Source organism: Salvia splendens, chromosome 7 (assembly GCF_004379255.2).
Source record: "Salvia splendens isolate huo1 chromosome 7, SspV2, whole genome shotgun sequence".
Lineage (NCBI taxonomy): Eukaryota > Viridiplantae > Streptophyta > Magnoliopsida > Lamiales > Lamiaceae > Salvia > Salvia splendens.
The window spans coordinates 21,200,453-21,212,481 of record NC_056038.1 but is presented as its reverse complement, the minus strand read 5'-3'; positions in this window follow the sequence as shown (position 1 = coordinate 21,212,481).

Here is a 12,029-nt window from a genome sequence, read left to right as displayed (position 1 = left end):
ATAATCGTTCACTAAATCGCCAGTTCCTCGACCTTGTGATTTTTTGGTCTTCTTTCCTGGACCTGGCGAATTCCTTCACACACCTGGCTTAAAACGTGCGTTAGTCCTAGTAAAATCACGAATTAAATCCCTAGACCCATGCATGAAATTAGCCTTATCAAACTGCTCACACTTAAACCATGCTTGTCCTCAAGTATGAAAGACAAGAAAAAGAAATAAGGCGAATTTCAATGCACGCCCCCCCCCCCCCCAAGTACTATTCTACAAACAAAACAGACTCCTAGACCTAGACAACTACAACACGAAACACATAAAAATCACAAAAGAAAAGAAAACACATAAGCGCATAAACTGGTATTTTCCTAGCAGCCATCCCCACAAGTTTAAGGTCAATCCAAGCGTTTACAGCCTCAGATTCCTCCCCTTCCCTTCTTCTATCTAGTCGAGTTGTCAGTTCGTCAAGATAGCCTTCTGACTTCCCAATTGTTAGATTCACTCGATCACTCATTCCTCACCAGGGATGTTAGGATCGGATCGCTCTTAAGTTAAAGTTACTCCACTGATACATCGGGTTATGAGAGTTTCTCCTTCCTACCATCTCCTTTTTATTCCTGGGTCTGGTTACTACTGCTTCCTGCCCTTAAAATTTTTATTTTATTTTATTTTTTTTATTATTATTTTTTTTTTCCTGGACTTCGTCCAGCTTATACCTCCGGTTTTATTATTTTAACTCCTCCCCTGGACTTCGTCCAGCTTATACCTCCGGTTCCTGGACTTCGTCCAGCTTATACCTCCTTTATTCTCTACTCCCTAAGCATCAAGTGGTAGCCCATTCTTTTACAAGTTAGCTCAAAGTGTATAGGCTTATAACTCGCTCTTATAGTAGGGCTGCACAACTGGGTTATCTAAGGCATCCTCTATCGTTCTTACTTCATCCAACTGACTTTGATTTATTAAGAGAAAAGGATTCACAATTTAGCATGTATTTTCTCTTCAATTACTCTCCCTAAGGGGCTTTTTGCTATTTATTTTACCAGTTATGCAAACACGAAACCTAAAAAAAAAAAAACTTCTACAAACTCCTAGACCTAACAGAATATGTTCAAGACACTAACTGCACTAACTGCGTCCCCCCTCCCACTTCATTTATGCTTGTCCCCAAGCAATCCGTATGAAGTGGAAAGCAGGCCAGTTAGTGGCGACATGAAACGAACTCAACAAAACACAAACTTCTCACACTTAGACCAAGCATTGGGCTAAGTGGGAGAAGGAACAACATACAACACAAAACATGTTATGACATATAACCCCTTCTCACACTTAGACCAATGCTTGGTCTAAGTGGAAGGGTTCAACACATATATACAGAACCTAGCATGCTGGCAGGTAAAACAGAAATAAAACGAAAGAACTGTTAAATAAAAGAAAGAAAAAGTTACTTGGGTTTGAGGGGAAATTCAATTCGGTGTCTGGCCCCCGTGGGAGCCAAACTTTGGTGGCACCGTCGGCTGGGTCACCTTTGCTTTCTTCCTGGCCGGCATCTCCGGCTTCTCTGGTCTGTCATCAGTAGGTCGGGGTATGGCTGTCCTCAGGATCACGGGTCTAGCGGAAGAGGGGGTGATGTGAGGCCTCGGGCCTTGTGATGGCTTCTGCGCGGATACACTTCCTGGAACGTTGTAATGTTGCCGCTAGACCCAGGAATAGTTTCTGATGCATCCGGGAACTTTTTGTGCAGCCATTTCAGCATGGTCGTCATCAAAGCAACACCCTCCGCCATCCTGTTGGTTTGCTCACTTGACGAAGCCACCCAATCGGTGATACGTCCCCTCAGGACTGCGGCCTCTTCCCTGCTTTTTCCGAATTCCCTTCGGATCTCAGTCATTTCCTTGCGTACCCCGTCGATTCCTTTCCTTACCTCCTCAACTTCTTTCTGAACTCCCTGAACCATCAGCCTGACTTCGTCCTCAGTGGCTTGATCCTTTACCTCCACACCATCGGGTTCCTGCTTGACTTGTGCCTCTGACTTACCGACCTCATAAAAACACACCTCCTTCCCTCGGGCGATCAGCAACCCCTTGTTGAAAAAAAAGTCGAAATTGAAGACTTCCGGGGCTGAGCACATCTTTACTACACGGCAGGCCTTGCTGATTTTACTTACAATGTTGCGCTGCAAATAGGCCCCGAGAAGATGGCACGTGTACAGATGCCTGGACGGGTTGGAGGTGACTTGATGGCAGGCTTGGGCTAACCAATAACCCAAATGAACTCGTACTCCTGTGGCCATGCACCACGTAAAGTATAGGTCGGCGGTCGTCAGGGCGTTGTTGGCAGTGCCCATCAAGTTGTAGCTAACAAAAGTTTGGGCGAATCGCAGGACCCGATTTTCTATATGGTGTGCCTTCGAAAAACTTGTTTTAAATTGACCCACTCTTGAGTGAGTCAAGAACTCCCACGCACCTTGTGCCTGAAATCCTGGCGTCAACTTCGGCGGACCAACCATTCTGTCGTTCCACAGGCCCTCATCATCTTCTGTTCTCGTTAGCAAGCCCATCCGCAGCGTCCACTCCCGGATACTCATCCTATGTTCTTCATTAAAAAGCCTGAAAGCTATGGAATCCTTATCCAAATCGGCGGTGGATTTGAACCGGAAGGTGGAAAAGAATTCACGGGCAGCGTCGACTGGAACTTCGAAAGTGCTGTGCTTTAGTAACCAATCAAAACCGATTGCATCTATATACCCCCTGAACTCATCGTTAGAGCTAATATGTTTGAGTTCCGCCGGGTGGTACATTTTTCCGGACTTCGCCACCTTTCCCTCAGCACTCTTTTCCTTGTATATGGCCACACGTTTTGGATCGTCAAATCTTCTCATATCGTCTAGCAGCTCTTTTGTAATCCAAATCTCCGTCGGCTCAAAGTTCAGTACATCCTCGTCTTGCTCCTCCTCTGAATCACTGGACCTGGCAGGATTCTCGGGCTCTGTGGCGTATGGTACCTTGGCGGGTGGAGGAAGTGGGGATTCAGTAGATTTCCCCCTCTCCTTCTCGGTCGAGGAGGAAGCAATTTGTTTCCCTTTCCTCTTCTTAGCCCTCGCGCGGCGCCCCTCTTCGTCACTCTCCCTTCCACTCGGCCTGGGGGAGTCTTCCTGCGCAGACACGGCTGTCGCTAGGTCCAGCGTATCCTTTTCCTTTTGTTGGGCAGATACGTCAATGTCATCAAGAATACTCCGACGTGTCCGTCTCCTTGTTTCCCTTAGATTAAGCTGCGAATCGGCCTCCTCAGAGACCTCAGTTAAATCCACTATCATGTTGAGTCCTGCATCGACAGTTTCTTGAGCACCCTCAGAATCGAGTGCTCCACTTTCCTCTGCTAACAATGGGGTTGCCCCCGTGATATAAACAGGGGTTTCTAACCCCGTAAGATTTCCTTCAGGTTGGGCTTCAGTGCCCACAGATTTTTCGGGAGTCCTTCCCGCATCAACATCTTCCTCAGTAAATTGGGCTTCATCGCCCCCAACTACGTCTAGGGTTTCCTTTTCTACATCCTTCTCAGAATTTAGGGCTTCTCCACCCACTTGAACATCATCATCATCAACAACGGCATCCCTCTCAACAGACGCCTCCAGAACAGGGGTTTCCCCCTCAACCCTACTAACAGTAATAGCGGTGTCCTCAACTACCGCAACAAGAGCATCTACCCCCCCAACAACACTCTCCACCAAATTCACAGCAGAAATATCAAGGTTTACTCCCTCTGAAACACCATCACCTCCAAACTTTAAAACAGGGGTTCCTTCTGAGAATCAGAACCTAACCTGGGTTCACTTACGGCCAATAACGTCAGTCCCGCGGCCAGATCTGTCTCTACTTCGCGAATCTCCGCAATGGGTGATCCTGGAACGGCGGGCACTGCATCGTCCTCCGGCCTGGTGGCGGTTTCTGGGACTGTGTCCTGGGCAGAGGTGGTTTCTTCTGGAATAATGGTAGCAGCCTCCGGTGCGGTTTCTTGTACAGCAGTGGGTGGTGTCTCGACAACCTCCGGTTGTGTCACGGTGGTTGTTGGAACGGCTGGCATGGGTTGTCCCATTGCAAACATCGCGAACGCTTGCATCGCTTTATCGGCCCCTCCGAACTTCTGAAATAGTTCATTCATGAACTCCGCCGCACTCTTCTCGGAGGATCCAGAAGCGCTGCTGGTTCCTTGTTGGTTATCCATGGTATTCTGCAGAAAATTTTGAAAAGAACTTGGGCGAAATTTTCAGATTAGGGTTAGAGAGAGATTGAAATTTGGGGTTTTTGATTTGGGAGAGAGAATATTTGGAGAGAGAATGAGTAATGAAAAAATAAGAAGGCCAAAACCGATCATAGTGTAGGCATTGGAGAGGACAGTTTCCTTTTGCAGGCGGGTGCAGGTGGTGACGCTAGCGACCGTACGCCTCCCCATAAAGTGCTCTTTGAAATCCGGACCGGTGCCAACTCCCTCCAAAACTCTTTTACCCCACAATTCCTTGCTCAAGTAAATTCCTTCTGCCAAAACACACTAAAAGAAAACATCAAACTAAAAAAAAAAAAAAAAAAAAATATGAAACGCCAAACTCCCCGGGTCTAGGATATGACAGCATCAAAAACATTCCCGATGGGTCTGGTGTTTCGAAAATATTTTTGGAAGAATAAAATTTTTTATTTGTTTGGATTTTTCTTGATTTAAAGAAAGCAATTAAATATTTACAAAATTGTTGTCAAGTGTTCTCAAAATTTCCTGGATCAGGGTATGGTCAAACTTTTAATTACTAGACCCAGGAGATATTTTAAAAACACTTCCTTCCTAGACTGGTTAGGTGATATCAAAGAGTGCGCGTAGTGGCACTTCGTCCACTACACACAACTCTGAGCTATCCCTAAAGACCTTTATCCTATGTCCATTGACAAGAAAAGGTATGGAATTTGGTGCACTTCCCTGGATTTCAACTGCTCCGTTTGCTCGAAGTCCCATGATGATGTAGGGCCCAATCCATTTAGACTTTAACTTTCCAGGCATCAACTTGAGCTTGGATTGAAACAAAAGGACTTTCTGTCCTACCCTGAGTTCCTTGACCCGGAGATTTTTATCATGCCAAAGCTTAGTTTTTTCCTTATACCACATGGCAGATTCATAAGACTCAAGCCGTAACTCTTCCAGTTCCTGGAGCTGCATCTTCCTCTCTTCTTCACAAGCCTGCGGATTCATGTTGATCTCTTTGACCGCCCAGTATGCTCTGTGTTCGATTCCCACAGGTAAGTGGCACATTTTTCCGAATACCAACCTATATGGTGACATACCAATAGGTGTCTTATAAGCTGTCCTATAAGCCCATAATGCATCATCCAGTCTCTTACTCCAATCCTTCCTAGACGGGTTCACCGTTTTTTCGAGAATGGCCTTTATCTCCCTATTTGATATTTCTGCCTGCCCGTTGGACTGAGGATGATAAGGTGTAGACAACCTATGGTGGACTCCGTATTTATTCATGAGAGCCTCTATTGTACGGTTCTTAAAATGGGTTCCTTGGTCTGAGATGACAGCCCTAGGGATCCCGTACCTGTTGAAAATGTTAGACCGCAGAAATTTGGCTACTTCCACAGCTTCGCAGGAGGTCGTAGCTTTTGCCTCTATCCATTTCGAAACGTAGTCCACCGTCACAAGTATGTATGTATTCCCATATGAAGATGGAAATGGACCCATAAAGTCCATACCCCAAACATCGAAAATCTCACAAACAATCACCGGAACTTGTGGCATTTCGTCCCTTCTAGAAATTCCTCCAATCTGCTGACACCTTTCGCAATTCTGGCAGAATTCGAATGCATCCTTATGTAATGTAGGCCAGTAGAAACCACTGTCTAGAACCTTCCTTGCAGTCTTCCTAGGTCCAAAGTGACCCCCACAAGCTAAAGCATGGCAATGATTCAGCACATCCCTTTGCTCCCACTCCGGAATGCATCTCCTAATTACCTGGTCAGCTCCCATTTTCCACAAATACGGATCGTCCCAAAAGTAGTATTTGGCTTCACTTTTTAATTTCATCTTCTGGGCTCGGGAAATTTCGTCGGAACTGGGCACTTCTCTAGTGACCAAGTAATTTGCTAGATCAGCGAACCATGGCTCTGCATTCGCCTGGCATTTCCTTTTTTCAGCATCTCCTGGACCTGTTGCTGCCATTACTTCTTCCCAATTGATAGGTCTAGGAGAATCGTTAAAATAATAAAGATGTTCTTCCGGGAACGCATCAGGTATTGCTTCATCCGTCTCACCTTGGTAAATGCGACTCAGGTGATCAGCCACCTTGTTCTCCGTCCCCTTCTTGTCTCTGACTTCCCAGTTAAACTCCTGTAACAGTAACACCCATCGGATCAACCTTGGCTTAGACTCCTTCTTTGCCAGTAAGTACTTTATCGCAGCGTGATCTGTGAAGACTATCACCCTCGACCCGAGCAGATATGGTCGGAATTTTTCAAAAGAGTACACGACTGCCAACATTTCCTTCTCCGTGGTGTCGTAATTTTTCTGGGCTTGATTTAGCGTTTTTGACGCATAGAAAATCACGTAACTTTTTCCGTCAACTCTTTGACCTAGCACCGCCCCTACTGCATAGTCACTCGCATCGCACATGATTTCAAACGGCAAACCCCAATCAGGTGCTCTGATGATGGGGGCAGATACTAATCTGTCCTTCAGCAGCTGAAAAGCCTTAATGCACCCCTCATTAAAAACAAACTCAACATCGTTATGCAACAGATGAGTGAGTGGCTGAGCAATTTTGGCAAAATCCTTTATAAATCTCCTGTAGAATCCTGCGTGACCTAGGAATCCCCTCACTTCCTTTTGATTTGTCGGGTGGGGCAGTTTTGATATCACGTCCACTTTTGCTTGGTCCACCTGTATGCCCCTTTCCGATACTACATGCCCCAGGACAATTCCTTCAGGGACCATGAAGTGGTATTTCTCGAAATTCAAAACCAAGTGCTTCTCTTGACATCTTCTCAGCACTACATCCAAGCTCGCCAGACATGAATCAAATGAATCCCCGTATACAGTGAAGTCGTCCATAAAGATCTCGATGCAATCTTCCAGCAGGTCTGAGAAAATACTCATCATACATCGTTGAAAAGTGCCTGGTGCATTGCAAAGGCCAAACGGCATTCTCCGATATGCATACGTTCCGAACGGACACGTGAAAGTTGTCCTCTCCTGGTCCTCGGGGTCCACGTAAATTTGGAAATACCCACTATATCCGTCCAAGAAACAGAAATATTGCTTGCCTGCTAATCTCTCCAGCATCTGGTCAATGAATGGAAGGGGAAAATGGTCTTTCTTGGTTGCCTCATTCAATTTTCTGTAGTCAATGCACATCCTCCAACCGGTGACTAGCCTGGTCGGTACCAACTCATTCTTGTCGTTCTTGACAACCTGGATTCCCGACTTTTTGGGTACCATGTGTACTGGGCTAACCCATTCACTGTCTGGTATGGAATAAATGATTCCTAGGGATAACAACTTCAATACCTCCTTCAATACCTCTTCCCTCATATTGGGATTCAATTTGCGTTGAGGGTCTCTGCAGGGTTTCGCTCCTTCATTTAATCGAATGTGATGCATGCACAGATCAGGGCTAATCCCTACCAAGTCAGAAAGTGTCCAACCAATAGCGTTCTTGTTCCTTCGGATGACTTTCAGCAGCTCCTCTTCCTGTTCCTTGATCAAGTTGCTGTTGATAATCACCGGAAAAGTCTCATTCGCCTCAAGGTAAGCATACTTTAGGCCTGGCGGAAGTGTTTTCAACTCCTTCTTGGGAACATCTTTTTCCTGGGGCAGGGGGTTCTTTTCTGCTGCTCCAGTCGTCATCCCCTTAGTCGATCCAGGAAGATCTTCCTTGCTTGCCCCATAAAGTGTCTCCCTCGATCTGGCTAGCTCGGGCTTGGTGCAAAATTCCAGAATTGCTTCTGCTAGCTCTTCATCTGACAACTTGCTCGTATTCATTGCTTGGCACCAACTGGCCACCTCCCTATCAACAGCATGACTCATCTCTGAGTTCTCAATCTGTCCCTGCATTAATTCAGTCTCGAGGTATTCCTGGACCAAGGGGTTAATGATATCTACAGAATGCAAATTTTCAACATCAAGTGGCTTCTTCATTGCCTCATCTATGCTGAATGTATATTTATCCCCATTGTAATCGAGAAAGATAGTACCATCAAAGACATCAATGATAGTCTTAGCAGTTCGCAGGAAAGGTCTCCCCAATAATACTCCGCCAGACTCTACAGACTCATTATCGCTCATCTTAATCACATGGAAGTCAGCCGGGTACAGGAAGTCGTGTACCTTGACTATTACGTTCTCGAGCACTCCTTCAGGGCAGATGCATGACCTGTCCGCCAATTGGATCACAACCTTCGTATCCACCATACCTACTCCCACTAACCTCTTATATATGGACAGGGGTAACACATTTATGGATGCTCCCAAGTCACACATAGCATGCTCAATTTTTACACGCCGATGGAAATAGGCAAGGTGAACATACCTGGGTCATTGCATTTCGAAGGCATCCTCCGCTTCTGAATTACCGCGGACACATTCTCGCCTATCAAGATTTTTCCACTAGGTCTAGCCTTCCCAGCTATAAACTCTTTGATGAACTTGCTGAAAACTGGCATTTTCAAAGCCTGTAAGAAGGGTAGATTTATCTCCAGTTTCCCGAAAATATCCATAAGATCCACTGGCTCATCCTTCTTTTTCTTTGCCTCTCCTCGGTTTGGGAAAGGTTTTGGTCGTTTCCCGGTTCCGGAACATTCACCTGCTGAAGATTCATCGACTCTTTTTTTCTCTACCAATTCCGGTTCTGGATCTAGGAAAAATGGTTCGATTGTCCTGGGCAGCCGTTTCTCTAAATCTCCTGCCTGAAGTTCATCTCTAACTGCAGGGTTGCTTTCAACCGAGTTTCCTGATTCAGTGGTTTTTTCCTCTGTTTCCTTATCCTTAATGGGGGTCGTGACCTCTCTGTACCTCATGACCGGCCCTTCGTACTCCTTCCCAGATCTCAGCGTGATCTGGCTAATATTGGCTTTGTCAGGTGGTCTTACCGATGCAGGAATCTTGCCCTCGTTTCCCCGCATATCACTCAAGGAAGTAGCTATTTGAGACAACTGTTTGGCCAACATATCCATTGCCGCCTTCTGTTCTTGCTGCGCATCCTGAAGCTTGTGGACCACATCATTGTTCGACTGTAAATTGTTCTGAATGTGCTGCTGGGAACTAACGAGGTCGTGAACCATCTCATCAAGGTTCCTTGGTCTAGAGCTTGGCTGACTAGGGCCTGGCCCTATATTTTGGTTTGTTCCACTTCCTTGGCCTGGGCGAATGTGCCCTTGACCTCCTGGATTGTTGTTGAAATTACTTCCTTGACCTGGGTAAGGTGCTTGGAAATTCCTTTGATGTGGTGGTACATAAGAATTCCCTTGATAATTTTGATTCTTGTTTCCCCAGGTCGAGTGATCTCCTTGATTACGGTTGTTCCAATTTCCTTGCCCCTCATGATTTATCCAGTTACCCTGCCTCTCGGGCTGCGGTGCGGACTGTATACTCAGTTGGGGTGCTGGCTGGCTTTGCTCGTTTTCAGACCATCTAAAGTTCGGGTGATTCCTCCAGGGTGCATCTCTTTGTCTTCCTTGGTTTCAACTTCCATCAGGATTCCAACTTCCCATCGCGTTCGCCTGGGCCTGGTAATCACCTTCCTGAGGTCCGTAATATTGCTGGAGTTGATTATCTACTGGACCTAACAACTTAGCCGTTTCCTTTGGTGCGGCTGTATTAGTTTTTTCGATAGCATTCAGCAAGGCTTTCTCCAGCCTATCAATCCTTGCTTCAACTTTGTCATCCTCCTGCTCCCTCAATGCATTCACAGAGCCTCTTCTCACAGCATTCCTCGTACTGTCATACGCCTTCTTGGCGTCGATTAATCTTCCCAAAATCTCTCTTGCCTCACTTCCTCTCTTTCTTGTAAAATTCCCCCCGCTCGAGGAGTTCATCAAATCCTTAGACTCGGGAGTTGCCCCTTCATAAAACAGAGAGTAGGTCTCTGCCTCTATCATCCGATGATTCGGGCATGCGTCCAGCAATCCCTTGAACCTTGACCAGTATTGGCTCAATGACTCATCGTAATCCTGCTTGCATTCCACTATCTCCTTCTTCAGAGCGTTCGTCTTGTTGGATGGAAAGAAGTAATCTAGGAACTCCAATTTAAAGTCCCTCCAGGTGCGGATAGAATCCGGGGGTAATCTCAACAACCATGTATTTGCCTCCCCCTTTAGAGTGAAAGGAATCGCGCGCAAGCGATAGTCCTCCTCTGTCGCATCATTAGGCCTCTTTTGAATGCCACATAACTTGCTAAACTCGTTCAAAAACTCGTACGGGCATTCACTCCTTCGCCCAGAAAATGTTGGCAAGACACCTAACACATTCGTTTTGATCTCAATAGATCTCTGACGTGGGTTCATCACTATTGCGTGTGCTGGCTCTCCATCGAGATGAGCCGTTAGTGACCCTATTTCTGGATCTGGGTCCGCTACGTGTGCCATCTCAACTTCCTCTTCCTCCCCTGTTTCTGACTCTGTTTCCGATTCTGGTGGGGACTCCGGATCTGTTCGTCCTGAAGATTCCCAGGATTCGTCACTCAAAAACTCAGTCGGGAACGGATCTCCCGTCGTGAACCCTGATCTGGTAGTCACGGTGGAGGCTGTATCCTTGATCTTCCAAACGAACTGACCGTATTTCCAACCAGACGAGTTACTCCGGTGGAAGCTCCTGCTCATGTACTACAAAGAAAACGGAAAGAAAAAGTAAATTAAAATTATTCACACCAAAAACTCTAGGCACTAACACAAAGTACGCCATCCAACCCCGGCAACGGCGCCATTTGAAACGAGGATTTTTTAACACGTGTGCACAGAAATAGATCACTGCAAGCGCTTGGTCAAGACACCACGCTCCTTAAATCCACTAGAGCACAAGGTCTAGGAACTTAAGAGAACATAAAGTGCTTGGTCGTTGGACACACATCGACTCCCCTTCAAAAAAATATAAATCCCTCAACCCGAATACTATGAATTAGTATAGGGAAGTGGGGTCGATCCCACAGAGATGGACTCGCAAAGTAGTGCTCAGAGACTTTGGACAGACAAATGGCTGCTGCCACGCAACAAAAGGGTTGAGAATTTTAAACTAACTCTAGACCTAGGCAGAAAATGTAAATGCTAGACCTAGGACATGTTAAACTTGTAAATTCAGACTTCGACAACAAGAAACATAACCACTTCCTAGACAGTGTAAACAACTACCTAATCCAGCTAAACAGAATATGACTGAAAGTGGGGACCATAATTCCAAAAATGGCAAGTACGGAAAGAACTGCAGATTAACAAACTCTGACGCTAGCTCGCAGCAAAATGCATCCTCTCAACCGAATTAAACTTGCAGATGAACAAAACAGAGCAAAAAGCGAGATTCGACAGAATATAGAGATTTGGTCGTCGTTATCTTGCTGCAACTCGGAAAAACATCAGATCTGCGTACACTAGACGGAATGAAAGTAAAACACGTAAACTAAGCATGAAAATCAGATCGAAACTACTCAGATTCACGTCAGAATACTTGATCCACTCCGGATCCAAGACATCCGAACCCAACAACCAACAAATCCAGCAAATCCAACCAAAATTCTTCCACAATCCAACTCCAATCTCCCGGATCTGACCATTAACCTACAATAACTCAGTAAACAGCTGCGAAACGCATCCAACTCAGACAATTTAAAACTCCAAAATCTCAATAAGCGAAATGATCAAACCAGAAATCAACACAATCGCCATAACGGAAAATCAAACTTGCATTTAAACCAGAAACTATTCGGTGAAAACAGCGAACCGAGCTTCGAACAACGAAGCTCGGCAGAGTAAGTAAAATGCGGAAAGCGGAAAATAAATTGTTTCTTC